Source organism: Ailuropoda melanoleuca, chromosome 16, assembly GCF_002007445.2.
Source record: "Ailuropoda melanoleuca isolate Jingjing chromosome 16, ASM200744v2, whole genome shotgun sequence".
Taxonomy (NCBI): Eukaryota; Metazoa; Chordata; class Mammalia; order Carnivora; family Ursidae; genus Ailuropoda; species Ailuropoda melanoleuca.
In genome coordinates, this window is record NC_048233.1 from 37,643,552 (window position 1) to 37,663,780 (window position 20,229).

General features: G+C 40.1%; 1 protein-coding gene across 2 annotated transcripts in view; it reads left to right on the forward strand.

Annotated features, from left to right (window-relative positions):
- PCED1B (PC-esterase domain containing 1B) overlaps positions 1 to 19,888 on the forward strand; it is a 69,372-nt gene extending 49,484 nt beyond the window's left edge. For both annotated transcript variants that reach the window (XM_034645679.1, XM_034645682.1), the window contains 2 exons: positions 15,307 to 15,501; positions 18,863 to 19,888. The gene's annotated coding sequence lies outside the window, so the exon portion shown is untranslated. The remainder of the gene's footprint in view (positions 1 to 15,306; positions 15,502 to 18,862) is intronic.
- The last annotated feature ends 341 nt before the right edge of the window (positions 19,889 to 20,229 follow it).

The window sequence follows — 20,229 nt, forward strand, 5'->3', positions numbered from 1 at the left end:
CAAATACAGTAAGTCCATAAAACAAACATACAACTTTTAAAACAAATTCTTGTAGTGTGAACACCATGAAACCATCATTAGGTCAAGAAATAGACTGTTGCCAGGACCCAGAAGACCCCTGTGTGTCCCTTCTCAGTTATAACTGCCTCTCTTCTTCCCTCCCCAGTGGTTACCACTACACTGGCTTGAAGAATAGTTCTTTGCTTTGCTTTAGAGTTTCACCACCTAAGGACACATGCCTAAAAATTACTTTTGTCTTGGGAGTGATCTTAGAAAAACTTTCAGTCCTTCCCCATTCAGTATGATGTTAGCTGTGGGTTTTTACGGACACCCTTTATCAACTTGAAGAAGTTTCCTTTAGTCCTGTTTTACTAAAAAATATTTTTTTTTATCATGAATAGATGTTGAGGTTTTTTAATTGCTTTCCCTATGTCAATTAACATGACCATGTGTTTTCCACTTGCGTCACAAGTTATGGCCAAAGTCACAGGGGAGGTGGGGAGCAGAGGAAGAATGATTTTTTAAAACGTTTGCATGTTCGAAGTGTTAGCTCTTTGCCACCACAAACTATTCCTCCGCCATCAATCTAAAACTATCACAGGATCAATGAACACAAATTGATTGGTCAACATTGTCAAAGCTGCCTTCTCTTAAGGACCTCAAACAGTTCCGAGTCCAGAAAACACTGCAGCGTCTGTTCTGTACCTTGTGCATCCCGCAGCCCGTAAGTGAGACCACATAATTATAGCCTCATTTAGCTATGCCACATCATTCGTTCTGTTTAGTTCAATGTGAGGACATTAGCTTATTTAGAATTTTCCATTTGACATGCTCTCCTTTTTGGGTACAGTTGTTCTAAGAGGTTGTAAATAATGACAAGGCTGAGATTTTTATGTTTAAATTGGGCACAATGATTTCCACCTTATTCCCCAAACTTCCCTTCTTTTCTTCTGTTTGACATACACAGGCTACTTATACATGTGCCCGGCTGCCGTGTGAAACCCGTGACTCAGGCTTATGAATGTTGTTTGGGTATCTTGTTGTGTGCTGTGTTTAAAACACAGTGACAGCCTGGAAAAAAAAATGAATTGTGTTGCTTGATTTTGAATATTGAACCAGCTTTGCATTCCTGAGATAAAACCCAATTGGTGAGGATATGTTACTCTTTTAAAATAATGCTGGATTTAACTTGTTAACATTATTTTGAGGATTTTGTATCTATGTTTATAAGGGATATTGATCTGTTTTGTTTTGTTGTATTATCATTATCTGATTTTGGTATCAGTGTGATAAAAAAAGCTTCAAAAAATGAATTAAGAAGTGTTTTCTCCTTTTTTACTGGCTAGAAAAGATTATGTAGGATGGTGTTATTTCTTCTTTAAATGTTTGTTAAAATTCTCCAGTGAAAGCATCAAGGCCTGGAGACTTTTTTCCCCAGCGTTTCTTAGACCATAAATTTAATTTCTTTAATAATTGTAAGATAATATATGTTTCTTCTAGACTGAGTTTTGGTAGTTTGTATTCTTCAAGGAATTAGTCTATTTTATTTCAACTGTTGAATATTTTTAATAAAGTGCTCCCAGTATTCTCTTATTGACCTTTTTATGCAAAGAAAGACCACCCGCTAACTCAATTCAGCTAAGACACATTGACTATCTGCTTTGTCGCTGTCATTAAAAGCCACAGGTGCTTTACTAGCGATAGTAGTATTTATGGTCATGGAAATTATACGTGCTGGCCTATGATTATCGGTTCAGACTTCCACGTTGGCGGGATTCTAAGACTTGGAAAGAAAGTCAGAATCCTCCCTCACCCAGCTGCATTCCATGTTAGTGACTCTTAAGCACAGGAAAAGGCCTCTCTAAATAGTTGGGTCGGAGGAAGCTCAGAAATGAGAACTTGGCATGTTCTGGAAGGCACATCATCATCTTGAATTTCAGATCTGAGAAGCTGGTCTGGAAGTGTGACAACGACCTTGCAGAACACAGAGGGGGCCACTGGGCAGCTCCCTTTTCCCATTTGTCTTTCAAAAGCGTTTATTTTTTTCCTCTTTTGGCCAGAGAAAAAGGGTGTTGGCAAGGTTCAGAACATACTCTAAAATGTGGTATGTTAGCATATTGGATATTTTAAGCTGAAGAACAACAGGTACAGGGAGGGCTTCCTGACCCCCCTTCTCCCCTGAAGCAGGCTGGGAGAGGTCCCCTCCCCATACTAGGAGGAAGGGAGGACCTTCATCTCCAAAGCTGGAGGGGAAACGAAATGAACAGACTTTGCTAATTTCCACCACTTTGCTGCCCTTACCTAATGCTACTTTGTCCTATGACATTTGTCCATAACTTTCTCCTCTCCACTGAATCTACTATAAAAAATGTCCAGGCTTAACCTTTTTGTCGGGTCTTCATTTCCTTATCACATAAAACTTACATTAAACACATTTGTATGGACTTTCTCCTATTTATCTGTCTTTGTCAGTTTAATTTTCAGGCACAGCCAGGGAACCTAAGAAGGTAAAGGAAAAGTTTTTCCTTCCTGAGAGTATTTAAAAGGAATTTGAATCGTAGTTTTTGAAAAATTCTTCAGTGCAAGGCCATTTGGATTGGTGAGTTTCTATCTTATAAGCTTTAGTAGCTCCTAGGGCAATTCCTATTTCAACATTGTGCGATAACTGACGTCCAGATCAATGAACCAAAGTCAGTGAGAAAATCCTAAGAAAAAGGAGTATTATCCAAGTGGCCAATTAAACAAAATATTATATATACACCTGTGGCATCATAAATAATAGCTACAATAACATAAAAATGTTTTTAAAGTTTTTATATTTAGGGGTTTGATTTTAGTAATTTGGGAATTTTACTTATGTGGTATGTACTCTTCATTTTCTCATGGTTCCATATAAGCAAGATTTTGTTGTAGTGAGAAAAATTATTTCTATTGGTAATATAAGAAGTGCTTGCTTTAAAAATATTAATATTATCATTTAAATTTTATGATGCGTGCTTTTCCTAAATAATAATTCACATTTCTCTGAATCTTAATATATTATGAAATTTAAAACCAAATGTATTCTGAAATGCTCTGTATTGAATAAGCTACTTTTTTTTAAAAAAGTTCACATAGACTAAGCATTATAACAGGTAATGTACGTTAGATGAATCCTAGGAAACTAAAACTGATTCTTAAAGTTGACGATTTTCCCTCATTCTTAAATGCTTTTTCCCTCTGATAAACCTTTCTCAGTAATTTTCTCTCAATTATAATACAAATGGCTAGCATTTATTGAATACCTGCCACATGCCCGTCACCGCGCCCTAGCTGACATACATTTTCTCATTTAATCCTCACCACAGACCTACGGATTGCGCTCTCTTGTTATCTATCTTGTTGCCTACTGAATGAGAAAACAGAACTTAGAAATGGTCAGTAGCTTGCCCTGGCACACAAGGATTCAAACCCAGGTCTGTTGGAAGCCAAGACCCTGAGTATAAGACTGGGAGGCGGAAATAAATAGGAAATGTAAGGGAGATGTCCTTCGAGATCTCCTGGGATAAATTCTTACTCCTACATTTATTCCTTCCATCCCCACCTTTCCTGCTTGATTTATATAAGGGAGTATTTCTTCAGGCAAAGAACATTTTCTTCTGACCTATGAAAGAGAAAAAGAATGGCAAGACAGCTCATGTTTTCCTTCAGGTTAGCAGATATTTTCCAATGACCTTTATCAGTAATTTCCACAAATGATGTCATGGTAGCCTGGTCTGCTATGTGGCAAACACTCCGATATGTCCATCTGATACGACCACTCAGAGAACAATATCTTCCTTTCTACTCTCTGAAGTGATTCCTGTTTTGTGTGGGCACTGGTGTCACACACACACACACAAAATGGATATCTTTGACGTTGTCATTTTACAGATATACTGTATTTTCCAGATGCTGATGTCAGATGTGGAAATCACGATCTTGAACTTCATTGCCCCCCCTTAAAGCTGAACCCTATAATTTTGCTCGTCAGATTTGCAAATGAAGGTTATCTAATACTGTTTAGCTTGGTTAAAACGTTGTCACTGTGGGTGGTTACCTCCTGTCACGCTGATGAGAGGCATGCTCAACTGATTGCGCTCACCAAGTCCTCCAGCTGAAGGGGAGACTGTGGGGGGTGGAGGGGCGGAGGTGCTGGAAAGCAATGGATGGAGCGTGGAGGAAGAGGACCACAGGATCCGGAGCACCCCCCTTAGACTGTCTCCACTCCCTTGCTCCTTGAGCATTTCGACATCAACAGCAAAAACAAGAGTAGTCTTTATCGCAGTGCTTTACAGATTACAAAGCACTTTCACAAATATTATCTTATTTAATTTAATAAGCACAAGGTCCCACGAGACAGGCTTTATTATTCTTAATTTCTCTGCTGGAAAACTGAGTTCTCTTGAGTGGGAACTATTTAATTCAGACAAAGTTTTCCAACAGGAAATCCAGTGTAATTTCACCGGGCCAGAGCTCATGTCACCCGGTGTGAAGGAATGTGATAGAAATAGGTACTCCATGCCTCCAACGTTCACGGGTCCCTCCCCCACCTCCGGACTTGTTGCTCCCCTCACCTCAGCAGCTCTTGTCTCTCTTTCATTTCTTCTGCTTCAGCCACCTGGTTTCTTGCCATTCCTTGAACACACAGCCACATTCCGGCCTCAGAGCCTTGTGCTTGCTGGGGTCCTCCTCCCTAGAGAGTGGCGTGGCTCATTCTCTATCTTTCCTCAGGTCTCTGTTCAAATGGTACCTCATCAGAGACATTGTCCCTGGAAGCCCATCCATAATGGCGGTCCTCATGGCTCCCTATCTCCTTTACCGCAGTGCACTGAGGGTGGGGCGGAGGGTGCCCTGGGCACAAACAGTAAAACTGCCCTGTGCTCACTCTCTCTAATCTCAGCAAAAATTATCCCAGATCCTGTGTGTGGCAAAATACCGGACAATTTGATGTTCTTATCCTTTCCATTACTGCAACGATAGGATCTCTTTTTTAGACCTACAGACTCCATGATCAATATTCTACTGCTGGTCCCTTCTCTTAAGAAGATGGAAGTGAGCTACCCTAGCAAGACCCTGTGGGGTACTTGGAGCTCTATTTCATGTCAAGAAGACTCTGAGAGGGTTTTATGTATTCCTATATAGGAAGACATGTTATCATTGAAGTGCTCTCCTATGGTGGGGTACAGTGATGGAGGGCCTGGCTGAAACCCTATTGCTGGATTCAAATCCCGGTTCTATCACTGACTAGCTGTGTGGTTTGGGGCACAGCACCTAACATCTCTCGGTCTGTTTCTTCATCTGTAAAATGAGGAGAAGTCATAGTCCCCATGTCACAGAGGTGTTATGAGGAATAGAAGGTACCTGGTATATACTTAGTGCCCAATAAATGGTTAATATTATTTTCACAGTGTACCTTATATTATAATTATTTGACTGGATTTTTTCCTGTAGTTTACAAACTTTTTCAAAGCAAGGATGTGTCTTACTTATTTCTGTGCCCTTCTTACCCATCAGAGAGGAAAGTGGGTGGCGTATAGTAATATACTAAATCTTTAGCATGTTTGATGTTGGATTGAATAAACAGCTTTATTTTATTGTCTGTAAATTCTTTCTTTCTTTCTTTCTTTTTTTTTACTTTTTTTAAAATGTAAGCTCTATGCCCAACATGGGGCTTGAACTCATGACCCTGAGATCAAGAGTCACATGCTCTACCAACTGAGCCAGCCAAGGCTGATTGTCTAATAAATTCTTGATTAGGTTAGAAGGATGGCTGTTGGGAAAAAAAAATTTTTTTTGAGACTGAAATCATATTTATCTACCTAGAATAATAACATTTTACAAAAATCTATTATGTGTATGTTATATGTATAACATCAAAATGGCAACAATAGCAGAATTATCTATTTTCTAGATTTTCTGCACTTGCATGTATAAATTTTTTTCTAAGATTTATTTATTTACTTTTAGAGAGAGAGTGGGGAGAGGGGCAGAGGGAGAGAATCTTCAAGCAGACTCCCTGCTGAACATGGAGCCGGACTCCGGCCCGATATCACAACCCGTGAGATCAAGATCTGTACCGAAACCAAGAGTCGGATGCTTAACTAGGCACCCCAACCCGTATAACTTTTATAGTTAGGAATAGAGTTAATCTTTTTCAACAATTCTACTTGGAGAGACAGAAAAGTTTACAGTAGAAAAAAAAAAGAAATGTGATGAATATTAGTAAGTATGGTCTCCCAATAGTTTTGTTGTTTATTATGCCTTCCAAAAAATACAGTGACCTAATAAAATTGAGTTTGAAAGTTCTCAATAAATTAATATATTCTGATAAATCTATAAGAAGGAAAGGAGACACAATCTTTGATCTAGAAAGTACATATCCAATGATCATTTGAGCAAGAAACACCATCTTTCATAAAGTAAACAAATGCAGCTGTTTCTATCATGCTGACTATAAGAAGATTATCATACTTAGAATGGAAATTCCAGGAACCTGAATTCTAATTAACATGGAAATGAAATCCACAAAATAAATATGTATTCAAAGTTTATGCAGTCCCAGGGTACAATGAAGACAGATGCAGATTGATCTAATCTGGTTGCATTAAGAACATGAGTGTATGTTGGGGAACATCGCGTGGAAAGTTGACATTCAATCCAATTAGGAAGGGCAAAGTAAAAATGATGAAAGCAATTTCCTTTGTCCAATTGAATTAGGCATCCAAATAACAGGCTGCTCTTTGACCTTCCTGGGAAGGGTCAGGATGGCTTCTAATGGTCTTTAAATAAATAGCCAGCCTACTCTTGCAGTTGCTTGTAAGTGGGACTTAGGAAAATATTTTTAGACGAAATCTGCAAGAATTTCTCTACTGTATTCTTATTGTTTCTGTTTATCAATTTTTAATTTGGGGAAACAGAAGGACTGGTAAGAGCATCAGTCCAAACTGAATATGGGGTCTATTAAACAAAATTAAGAGGTCACTTTCTGCTTCTTGCTAATTTGTGTTGCAGCTGCTAAAGAAAGGAGGTTTTTAAGAAATAGCTCATTTGGGTGCTTCTCCAAGGTCCCACTTAAAACAGCTGAAGAACATTGTTGGCATTTGTAAAGATACATGATTTCTTAATTAAACTGGTGGCTTACAAAGCTAGAGTTTAAGGACCTTCTTGATTCTGCCCTAGGTTATAATTCCCAACACTGGTAAATACAGCAATGGACATGCTGCTATTTCATCCGACAGCTCACACTGCAAGTGCATGGAAGTTAAATCAAACCTCTTTTCTTCCCCATTAAATTCCAAGTTTCCATGATAAAGGTAGATTATAAACTCTGAATTAATAGGACAGATCTTAAGGCTATTTTCCCCTGACTCACACATCATTTTTGCTCTCATATGCTCACTCAGATTCAGCAAACATTTGTTAAGCATTTATGCACTGAGCTCCATGTTGAAGATTTCACAGAATCTGCCAGTACTTGGCCTTATAGTTAAAGGAGGTCTGAAGACACACCTTGAATTAGGTGTTTTGACTCAAAATCATGAATCCTTCAAAATATCAGAAAATTATTATCCTGGTGTGTAATTTAAGTAATACATAAAATATCTGGAATCCAATTTTACTATTATTATCATTATTGTTATGAAAGTAATGTGTATACATACAGGATGTTAAAAATTTAAAAAAAAAAACCAGAATGGTAAAAATGGTAGTGCCTGGGTGGCTCAGTCATTAAGCATCTGCTTTTGGCTCAGGCCGTGGTCCCAGAGTCCTGGGATCGAGCCCCCCATTGGGCTCCTCCACTGGAAGCCTGCTTCTTCTTCTCCCACTCCCCCTGCTTGTGTTCCCTCTCTTGCTGGCTGTCTCTCTCTCTCTGTCAAATAAATAAATAAAATCTTTAAAAAAAAAAAAAAAAAGAATGGTAAAAATGAAAAATAAAATTTGCCCATCCCTCTCTTTTCCTATTTTCCATCCTTCCCCCCCCCACTGAATTATGGTACGTTATAAAAATAATCATAATACTGTGTAGTTCTTCCATAAGAGATAAGGTCCCCTTAAATCTGGAATGGCCTGTAGACTTAGACTGATGAAAGAAATGTAAGAAGACACAAATAAATGAAAAGGTATCCCATGATCATGGATTGGAAGAATTAATATTGTTAAAATGTCAGCACTACCAAAAGTTGTCTATAAAGCCAAGGCAGTCCCTATGAAGATTCCAGTGGCATTTATTTTTTTTACAGAAATAGGAAAAATGCTCCTAAAATTTATATGGCATCACAAAAGAACCCAAATAGCTAAAGAATCCTGACAAAGAAGAACAAAGCAGGAGACATTACACTTCCTGATTTCAAGCTATACTATAAAGCTGCAGTAATTAAAACAGTATGGTACTGGCATAAAAACAAACAGACTGAATGAGACAGAATTGAGAGATCAGAAATAAACCCCAGCATATACAGTTAACTAATATTTGACAAGAGAGCAAAAAATACCAAATGTAGGAAAGATAGTCTCTTTAATAAACGGTGTAAGGGAAACTAGATATTCACATGTGACAGAATGAAACCAGACCCCTATCTTACACTGCTCACAAACATTAAGTCAAAATGAATTAAAGACCTTGAAACTCCTAGAAGAAAACAGGAAGAAAACTCCTTGACATGGGTCTTGGTAGTGATTTGGGGGGTTTAACATGAAAAAACCAAAGGCAACAAAATCAAAAATAAACAGTTGAGACTACATCAAACTAAAAGAAGCTTCTGCACAGCAGAATAAACCATCAACACAGTGAAAAAATAACCTATAGGATGGGGAAAATATTTGTTGACCCCATATCTGATAAGGGGATGATATCCAAAACACGTAAAGAACTCCTATAACTCAATATAAAAAAATACAAATAACCCAACTGAAAAATGGTCAAAGGACCTGAATAGACATTTTTCCAAAGAAAAAGTACAAAAAACCAACAGGTACCTGAAAAGATGGTCAATATCACTAGTCGTTATGGAAATGCAAATTAAAGTCACTGTGAGGTATCACCTCATGCCTGATAGAATGGCTGTCATCAAAAAGACAAGAGATAACAAATGTTGGCATGGATGTGGAGAAAAGGGAACCCTTGGGTACTGTGGGGGAGATTGGAAATGGGTGCAACTACTATGAAAAACAGTATGGAAGTTCTTCAAAAAATTAAAAATCGAACTACTGTATGATCCAGCAATTCCACTTCTGGGAATAGAGCAAAGGAAATGAAAACATTAACTTGAAAAGATACCTGCATCCACATGTTCACAGCAGCATTCTTTGGCATAGCCAGGACATGGAAATTACCTAAGTGTCCATGTTGCGTGAATGGATAAAGAAGATGCAGTGTGTGTGTGAGCGTGTGTGTATACACAATGGAATATTATTCAGCCCTAAAAAAACCAAGGGAATCCTATCATCAGCAACCTATGGATAGACGTTGAAGAAATTATGCTAAGTGAAATAAGTCAGAGAAAGACAAATACTGTACAATCTCCCTTACAATTAGACCCTAATAAAAAAGTTTTTTAAACCAAACTCATAGGAAAAGAAATCTTGAAAAAGACTTGTGCTTAACTGAGGCAGGGGGGAGTTGGTAGTCAAAGGGCACAAATTTCCAGTAATAAGGTAAATAAGCCCTAGGGACGGGACGTACAACATGATGGTTCTCGGTACACTGCTGTATGAATACAGGCAAATTGTTAAGAGAGTAGATCCTGAGATCTCATCATAGGAATTTTTTTTCTTTTTATTGTATCTATATGAGAAGATGGATGCTAACTAAACTTATTGTGGTCATCATTTCACGATATATATAAATTAATCCATCATGCTGCACACCTTAAACTTATACCATGGTGTATGCCACTTATTTCTCAACAAAACTGGGGAAGAAAACCAGCCCTTGCAACTTTCTATATTTTATTCTTGGAACAATGCAGTCACCAGGTGACCATGGGCGGGGGGATTGCCTGCTGGAAGATGAGAAGCCATGTAAAGTGGAGATGAGCCATTTCAAGTGAGGCCCCCCAACCAGCCAATCTCCAGGCAACCTGACCAAAACTACCTAGATGAACCTAGTCCAAACTGCCAAACTGCAGAGTCGTGAGCTAAAAAATGATTGCTACTTTAAGCCGCCAAGTGGTAATTTGTTAGGCAGCAAACACAAAACGGTAGAAGTGACCGTTTGAACAGTTTCTGGTGTCTGCAGGCTGGAAGGACATAGGAACCCCTAACAACCCATGGAACAGTGAAGTGCTAATGGATAGAAGCAGAAGTGGTTGCCTAAGAGGACTGTGGGGTAGGTAGTACTGTACCACCGTCATGAAGGAGATACAAGGGAATGAAACTGTGGGGTAGGTAGTACTGTACCACCATCATGAAGGAGATACAAGGGAATTAAACTGTGGGGTAGGTAGTACTGTACCACCGTCATGAAGGAGATACAAGGGAATGAAACTGTGGGGTAGGTAGTACTGTACCACCATCATGAAGGAGATACAAGGGAATTAAACTGTGGGGTAGGTAGTACTGTACCACCGTCATGAAGGAGATACAAGGGAATGAAACTGTGGGGTAGGTAGTACTGTACCACCATCATGAAGGAGATACAAGGGAATTAAACTGTGGGGTAGGTAGTACTGTACCACCGTCATGAAGGAGATACAAGGGAATGAAACTGTGGGGTAGGTAGTACTGTACCACCATCATGAAGGAGATACAAGGGAATTAAACTGTGGGGTAGGTAGTACTGTACCACCGTCATGAAGGAGATACAAGGGAATGAAACTGTGGGGTAGGTAGTACTGTACCACCATCATGAAGGAGATACAAGGGAATTAAACTGTGGGGTAGGTAGTACTGTACCACCGTCATGAAGGAGATACAAGGGAATGAAACTGTGGGGTAGGTAGTACTGTACCACCATCATGAAGGAGATACAAGGGAATTAAACTGTGGGGTAGGTAGTACTGTACCACCGTCATGAAGGAGATACAAGGGAATGAAACTGTGGGGTAGGTAGTACTGTACCACCATCATGAAGGAGATACAAGGGAATTAAACTGTGGGGTAGGTAGTACTGTACCACCGTCATGAAGGAGATACAAGGGAATGAAACTGTGGGGTAGGTAGTACTGTACCACCATCATGAAGGAGATACAAGGGAATTAAACTGTGGGGTAGGTAGTACTGTACCACCGTCATGAAGGAGATACAAGGGAAATTAGGGAGAGCAGAGGCAGAACGAAGGAAGGAAGGGGCTTTGATCTTGTACAAACATATAAATTCAGGCCTGTATCCTTAAGTACTTACTTCTAGGGCACAGAGCCTCCCCACCCACGTGCTGGCTGACAGCGTAAGCAGATTCTTGCTGCTTCACCTTCCCTGCCTGATGGGGATGCTGTGGGGACGGGTCTATGTCTCAGGAATAGGCAAAGAGAATTCTCATGATGGCCAGATGGTGTTTGTAGATTGACTCCACTCCCAGCATAAAAAAAGAGGTGTTGTCAACATCTTGAGGTGACAAGAGCAGCCTGGGGCTAGTCTCGGCAGACACCCCTGGTGACTGAGGTCTGCTGGCCTGGGCTAAGAAAATCCACACCCACCACTGCCCAGTACAGAGGATGACTGCAGCGATGGCTCTCCCAGCAAGGGGAGGTAGATCAGTCCAGTCCACATTTGGTCTGTCACGGCGTCGGATCTGGAAATGAGCCAAGGAGGGAAGAGGCTGTGTTGAGTATTTGATAGAAACCTGTAGCAATATTTTCAATGAGGGGAGGTGGGGAACAAGAAGGACAGCGAGGGACGTGATGAGACGTTAGGCTTTTAAACTCAGAAGATAGGACCACAATATCAGCTCAAGTGGAAGAAAAACTCTGTGAGTAGCGAGATTTATAAGGCTCCAAACAATGCCTCTCTTACCACCGGTGCGTGTATGTACATTGATTTTTCTCTTTCTCTACCTGGAAGTTCTGGAGATCTTCTCTCCATCTCTGGGGTTTTGAAATTTCACAGGGTTGTGGCTTTATGATGAACGTACCTTTTATTCATTGAGCTGAACAATCAGTCCTACCTTTCAATCTGGAGACATGTCCTTTATTCTGGGAAATTTTCTTTTGTTTCTTCAATAAGTTTTCCCCATTATTTTCCCTGTTCTCTCTCTCTCCCTCTGGAATTCTCCTTTCTTCTTCCTCCTGTCTCCACTTTCAATTTCTATCAGCTATATCACCAACTTACAATGTTTTCAGTGTTTAGATTAAAACCCATTCTGTTCTTTAAACACACTTTGTCTACAGGTTGACTCTGAAAACAGAATACAACACTCATAATGCATGAATATATGAACATTATTCACCAAAGAGTCAAGTAATATGATTGAATTCATTTTAAAAAGGAAATAAAATTCCTGTTAGTACATGTCTGCAGCTTCCAGGAGAATACAAAGGGTCTTCTTTTCTTACGTTCCATGAACTGCTCAGAATACAACCACATTTCAGTTGGATTCATATTTGCACCAACACTTTCTGGGAAGCTTTATGTTTTTCTTAGAGGTTCTACAGAAGTTTATTGGAGGATAGAGGGAGTTTCTATTCTTCTAAGGGAACGTTTGCTAGAAAATGGCAATTAGGCTATTAATGACTTTTTCAAATTCTGAGTATTAATAACCTTAAAAAATTTTGGAGAATTTGCCCTATTTGCCTGTCATGCTTCTCCTTGCAGTTACATGACTATTTGGGTAGAAATCTGACCTTATAATCTCAACCTAACACCCAAATCTGTATGTAACTCTGGGAAATATATACTGTCAAGTTCAGATCTCCTCTCGAGTTCAGGAAGAGTGCTGGGAGGCAGAATGTCTTTCAGAATCAATCTCTTCTTTGATACGAAGCACACGGAGTATTGAAAACATAAAAGGGACAGGGCTGGGACAAGCTACAAGAATATATTTTTCCGGGAGTATATCTCTCATCCATATATTGTAGAAATCACCCTAAGACATTGCCATTAGTAACTTCTGATGTCAATTCAATTGGTACTAATCTTTAGAGAAGTCGAACTAGAAGCCTTTGAGGAACACTTCAGCTGTTACTGTGATTAAGGAGGGGGCAGAAACCAGCCTGCTAGATAACTTGCACTGTCCTCATGCTTTTACTGGTGAATATTAGTCAATATAACACATATCAGTACATATTATTAGTTATATTATCATATTATATTAAGGTATTACTTTATATTTAATATGGTAATAATTAATTTATTCACTTAAGGCCAGAAGAGTTAGTCCTCCTTGCCTGGGGCTCGAGCTTGCCCTCTCCTCTGCTTCCTTCTGTTAGGGATTGTGGCATCCGACCCTCTTCCTGGCATGAACCACATTATGTAACCCTATTCGTCATCAGTCACCCCATAGCCTTCCACTGTTACCATATTGATTCTTCCTCCCGTCTTCTCTCTCAGCTCGGATTCTTAGACCCTGAAGTCTGCCTTAATTCATCTCCCTCAAAAACTTCCAGTACTGTTCTCAGATCTGGTAATATTCAATGTCAGCTTTCCTCTTGAATAAATGAATGTTTCCTAAGAAGTCCATATTCTCCTGACTTGAATCCCAGAATATCAGAGCCAGAAGGGACCTCACAGTTAGCTAAACTAGTGGTTCCAGGCTGTGGCATTTGGACTTTCAGAGACTCTGGAGTTATCATAAGTTTTGGAACCAATATATACTTATAGGGTGTTTTTTTTTTTTCCTTCACTGGGCAACAAAATTGACACCATTATCATGTGGTATCCATAACTTTTTGAAATTAAGAAAAGTTTTCACACTCAAAAAATTTGAGAACCACTGATTAACAACCACCCCCTCATTTTACAAATGAGAAAAAGATGCCCAGAAAACGATTCGATTTGCCCAAGGTCACAGAGTAAATTAGGATTATTTTGGGACCTCGTCATAATCTTTGGATTCCCAATCATCAGCCCAGTAGTCCAATCCCCCAACTACCATAATACTCTCAATTACATAGCAGGTCTCACAGACTCTATTACAAGAGAGAAGAGAGGGTCCCCTTTGGGCTCAGGCTGAATTGTAAGAAAGCAACTTCTCCCTCCACAGCAAATATTAACATTTATTGAAAAGTATTGCCAAAATATAACAAATAAATTTAACAAATAATATAACAAGTCCTTAGAGAACACTCTAGTATTTTAAAACAATTGCACCATCTTTATTCAGATAATCTAATCTGGTGCAGTGCTCCTGCCATGGGTGAAAGAGAAGCCGTAGATCCCAGGGGGTCACTGATTAAACCCCATCTATAGCCTTTCCAGAAGCCTATGGCATGGCTCTAAAAGAGGTTATTGGGGCCCAATTTCTTCCTCAGAGATTTGGAATTAGAACTCTGAGAGACAGAGTTAGCTGGAGAAGGCTGCTAGGCAGGAAGGCAATATTGAAGTATTGGGGCTGGTGGCTATTTTGAGCCATAGTGAAAGAGAATGAGAGAGGGAGAGGGAGAGAGATGGAGAGAGAGCAAGAAAGGAGAAATACGCACACTAGGGACCACATGGCTACATAGAGAGAAGGAAGGAGAGAGAAAGATCTGAGAGAGAGCTCCTTCGATTCAACATTTCTAGCTCCCACTTCCTGTCAGAGGATGCCCAACTTCCCTAGGATTCCAGAAGCTGTCTGGAGCTTAAAATAAGTTCTTTATGCTTAGGCTGAGTTGAGTGGAATTTGCTCTCTGAATCAGTGGCCAGCTCTAGGCCAACAAATTCAGATCTCATGAATAAATACTTCACAGTCTCGAAGCCTCAGATATGGTGGTTACTCAAGACTGCTTTGTGGGTGAGGCTGCCTCATCAGAAAAATGAAGGATGAGAGCACTTAACTTTTAACCAGCACTGCCCCAACACACTTCAGTGCTGATGCTGGGCACTGGTTGGGCAATTGAAATCATTTATCACAAGAGTCTCGGGGCACAGCAGACCTCCATGATATATGACTCCACGGAGACCTCATGTTAATCCCAAATATGTCTGAATTCTGTTCCTGTTCAGAAGGAGCTCCCCTTAAGTACTTGAGAAAAGGAACGAAGGTTCTATATAATCTTTCTGGCATCCTTCATTTCAGTAAAAAAGTTTTTTAAATTGATTTTGAGATTTCTGTTCTATAAGGCACTTGATGTGAAACCTTAGGTCTAAGGTGATTCAGAAAAAGAAAAAGTATACTGTGGTATTGAAATACATTTATCTTTTTTTATTCTCAAGGGCAAGAAAAAGGAATAATAATAGGCTTCCAGTGTGGTGACAAGAAGGGCTACCAGCAGAATCCCATGATGCAAATAAAGAAGAAAAGGAAGACAAAGCAAGATTCCAGTTTGAGAAAGATGTGGAGAACAGATACAAAACGAGGAAGGAAAACAGGGGACTGTTAACGATAGCCAAGCTTCTTAATTCATCTAGGTGAGTAGAGGTAACAGACAAAAACCACAAGGGATGAAGAGCATGACGTCATGACTGGAAATCTCAGGGGGACCACATTGTTAAAGTCTACCTTTGGCTTAAAAAATCAGAAAAAGAAATCTGAGGAAATAAGGAAAGGAAATTGTGTCAAATGAGTTGTTGAAAGGGGAAAAAAAAGCAAGTACATGAGAAACACAGAAATATCTTTAAATCAGTGCCTCTGTAACATGCATTCCAAATTGTTAAGAGATTAGTTAATGGATTTAGAGAAATCCTGATGGTTACATTCAGGGAACAGTTTGAACACTGTATTTCAGAAAACTGTCAAAGTACGTGCATTTCTTCAAGATATTGGAGGGGAAACTAAGGAAAAATGAGCACATGTGGACTTAATTTTCTTCTTTCCACTCTCCTTTCTAAGAAAGGCCTCCCCAGTAGGCATTATGCTAAGTGAAATAAGCTACAGAAGGATTTTTATGATGACTGCTTTAAAATTTTTGTCAGATAATCCCAACATTTCTGTCTTCTTGGTGTTGGTATCGATTGCTTGTCTTTTTTCATTTAGTCCGAGCTCTTCCTTGCCCTTGGTATAACGAGCAATTTCTTTTTCTTGGACATTTGGAGTATGATGTCATGAGACTGGATTTTATTTCAACCTTCCTGTTGTCTGGCTTCCTCTGACACTGGTTGGGCAAGGGACAACCTCATTACCGCCAGCGAAGGGCAGAAGTTCAGGCTTTCCACTGGCCCTTTGTTGATGTCCAAACTGGGGGCTCCTCTTCACCGCTGGGTGGGGATGGGAGTTTGGTTCCCCACTAGGCCTCCATGGATACCTCCCTTGCTGGGCAGCATTGGGGTGCCTCATCACTGCTCCTCACATGGTCTCCACTGACACGGTGGGGATGTTAGGGAGCCTCACTACTGCTGGGTAGTGGTGAGGGTCCTGATTCTGCCTTAGGCCTCTTCTGACACCATCCCAGTGGATGCCAGATGCAGATGGAGATGGAAGTCCAAGGTCCCCAACTGATCTCCATTGACACCGCTACATGGAGGGGGCCTCATTACCCCAGGGGGATGAAAGCCCTGGCAGAGAGTTTGGGCTCCTTATTCAAGCTCACGAGGGGAGAAGTCCAAGCTCCCCACTCAAACTTACTGGCATGGGTGAGAGTGGGCTCACAGATTTCTCTGCGGTGTCTGGTTGGAGGAGAGCAGTCATTGCCTAAAGACAGTTTCTGTCTTGCTAGGCTGCTCCTTTGGCTCAAAGGAGCAGGCTTCCCATGGGGCTTTTTGGGGCCACACTCATTGGCCTGTTCAGGCTTCCGACTTTTCAGCCCCAGGTCTGGGAGAGAGGAGGCAAAACAGAAAACCCAGGGAACTCACACCATATTGCTCCTCAGGTTCCAGGGTCCCTAGATGGTCTGCCTTCTCCTCTCCACCTCTCAGTTTCCCTGTGTTCATTCTATACTGTTTCATACTGGAAAGGGTTTCAGTTGGACTGCCACTTACTGGCTCCGTGACCTTGGGCAGGTTGCCACATGCCTCAGAACTTCTGTTTCTTTGTACAACGGCTCTCTACTATTCCTTTATAGGCTGTTTTGAGGAGAAAATGAAATTCTTTAGCTTACGGGAATAATTTTTAATACTTAAATAGAGCTTACTTTGTGAAGGCAATCTTCTAAATGCTTTAGATATATTAAGTATTTCATTTTATTTTTAAACATCTATTTATTTATTTTAGAGAGAGAAGGTGAGCACCAGAAGGGGAGGGGCAGAGGGAGAGGAAGAGGGAGAGGGAGAATCTCCAGCAGATTCCCCACTGAGCACGGAGCCCTACACCAGGCTTAATCCCAAGACCCTGAGATCAGGACCTGAGCCGAAGTCAGACGCTTAACTGACTGAGCCACCCAGGTGCCCCATATTAAGCATTTTAATTCTCACAATAACATTGCAAAGAAGAAACTACTATGATTACCATTTACACTGGGAAATTTAGGTACAGAGAAATTAAGTACTTTCCCAAAGATTACCACATTTACTAAGTGTAAGAGCTGGGATTTAAACCCTGGGTAGTCTGGTTCCAAAACTGATTCCCTTATCAACCACATTGTACCATTTATCTAATAATAGTAAGAGGTACCACTTACCATGGTAAGGTTTACCATGTGTCTGATACTGGACCAAAGGCCCGATTAACTCATTTAATCCTCACAATAGCCCTTGGAGGTAATCTCTGAGGCAGGTGCTATTATTAACTGTAGAAAATTATTTGTAAAAACCTTCACATAGAGGAAGGGAGAATAGATGGACCTCTCCTTATTCCAGGGACCATCTTTTTCTGCAAAGGTCTAGGAATCATCACTCATGTTCTTTATTTAGAATGTGCTACTCCTGGATAATTTTTATTTTCCACGCTCAAAAAAGGAGAGCAATGCTATTATTACTCACAATGTTATGACTCTTTGAACTCATTTATATTGAAACCATATAGATCTCATCTCTGCATTTATTTAATACCTATTATATCACTTACACATGGCACTGAATCATGCGTTGTGTGGTCTGTGTGTACTGGTTTCCAATGATTCTCCCACAATTCATTATTGTGCTTTTTTGATAGACCACAGTTGCAAGTCTCATGAAGAGAATGCCCAAAAATGTGAATAGTATTCCATTTTGGGGTCATATAAAATTCACAGTTTGGAATTTGATAGCTTAAAGACAGAATGAATATCTTCCAACTGACTCTGTCTTCTCCTGAAGTCTAGGCTGAAATCACCATATTCTTAGAAAGTGATTTCTGTCCCTATCGACCACAGCCCTGACTCTCACACATCCCCACCAGCCAGGAGGAGAAGCAAGGGGCCTGTGGGCTAAGTGAGTAAAGCTGTCACATTCTGTAAGAAATGTTTGTCCCTCACTCCAGGAGAGCATGAGGCCACCATATCCATTGGCGACAAAGCAAGACACTGGTCAGAAGAGCCCATCAGCCTTCTCAATTCTCAAACCGTGGTCTGGAAAGCCTTTAGAAGGGCTAGGCTTGGCCACCTCCAAGTTCAGCCCGACTTGGGGGGCAAGGAATTCAGGGAGAAGTGGGAGAAGTGAGCCCTGCATGCCAGTAGTGGAGAGTGTGTAGGGTGAAGGACGCCGACAGCCTTCCTACCGCCCTTGGATGTTTTGGGTAGAGGAGGTCACAGTCAGGGTAGGAACAGACAAAAGCTAACCCATTACAAGTCACAGTTCACGATAGATTTACTGCTCATAGCAGCATTTCCTACTATTATTACTAAATTCAATCAGAAAATTACTTGGATTTCAAAATTATTTTTAAATTAACAATGTTATCTCTTCTTTTTACCTACAGTTGAGCTCCAACATCTAACCTGCTATGACATCATAACGAGATTGAAAACCAAGACTCCAAGGAAAATAAATTTTTCATATTATCATAGAAGTTCTCCATCAGAAAAATATATAAAATGAGCGTCATTTTTTTTATAAGAAACATAACCCGGAAAAAATCTCTAGGGAAAAGAGTTATAATTGAATTAATTGATTATAGTCACTAAACTTTATCGAATATGTTATTATTGCCTGTCTAAGAGATGATACTTCCAATCAGTTGTTAAACACACATACAAAACCAAAAAACATCATGAAAAATTCCTTACCTTGATTAATACTTTAGGAGAGTTAGCCTATCCTTTAGTTATAGAAAATTCTAGTATCTTATTCAGGTGAAATTAGCCTGCTACTAACCCGCACAGTTCTAGAGTCTCAGAGTTGGCAGAACATATAAGTTGGAAAGATACTCACCATCTCTTCATCAAATACAGATCTGGCACTGCCATCAGTTGTACGATTCCAGGCACCTGGAGGCTCATCCTGGCCTCTTTCCATCACTGGCTTCTAGATTCTTTTCTGTGTTTATGCAGAGATCATTAAGAAATACAACAGATAAATTAACATCCAAGATTCCATCCAAATCCTTTAAAATAAGTATGATAACACGCACATTAAAGAAAGGTCATATTCTGTGTTGGCTTTGAGTGTCCCAACATTAACAGTGAGATAAGAAATTAATTAATGTCACAAGGCTTCTTTGGTTTGATAGTCTCTTGGGCGTGTAAATAGAAGCAGTAACAGCCTTTATTATCTGGTGTCTTCTAACACAGTAGCTCAAGGGTGGCAAACTCTAGTTCTTTCCCCAGCCTCCCATTTTCTAAATAAAGTTTCACTGGAACACAGCCACACTTTCTTTTCCCTATTGTCTAAGGTGCTTTCCTGCTACAGTGTCAGCATGGAACAGCTGCAAGAGACCGTGTGACCTGCAAAGCCTAACCTGTTGACTCTCTGGTCCTCTACTGAAAGGACTCACCTCCGCTGCAGGTAGTTGGGATACTTTGGAAATAAATGTGGCAAGAAAAAAAATGTAATCTTCTTTCTTAAACTCTCTACCCAAAGAGATCATTCGTCTTCAATAAAATGGTTCCCTAGTATAGTAACAATATATTAGCCTTGCATTTGGTCTCCCAGTAACTGCAGATTGCAAATGTTCACTAGCCCTTCCAAATACTTAGTGTCATTAGTGATATAGCCCCAGCCATAGGCAACATTCTACTCTACGCCAGAAGTCGTCCTCGGTGTTGCATTCTTCTTGCTTAATTTAAAGAATCAGACCTAATTTTAGTAAGGTTAATAAAGTCCCAGAATCTCATCAATGGCTACATA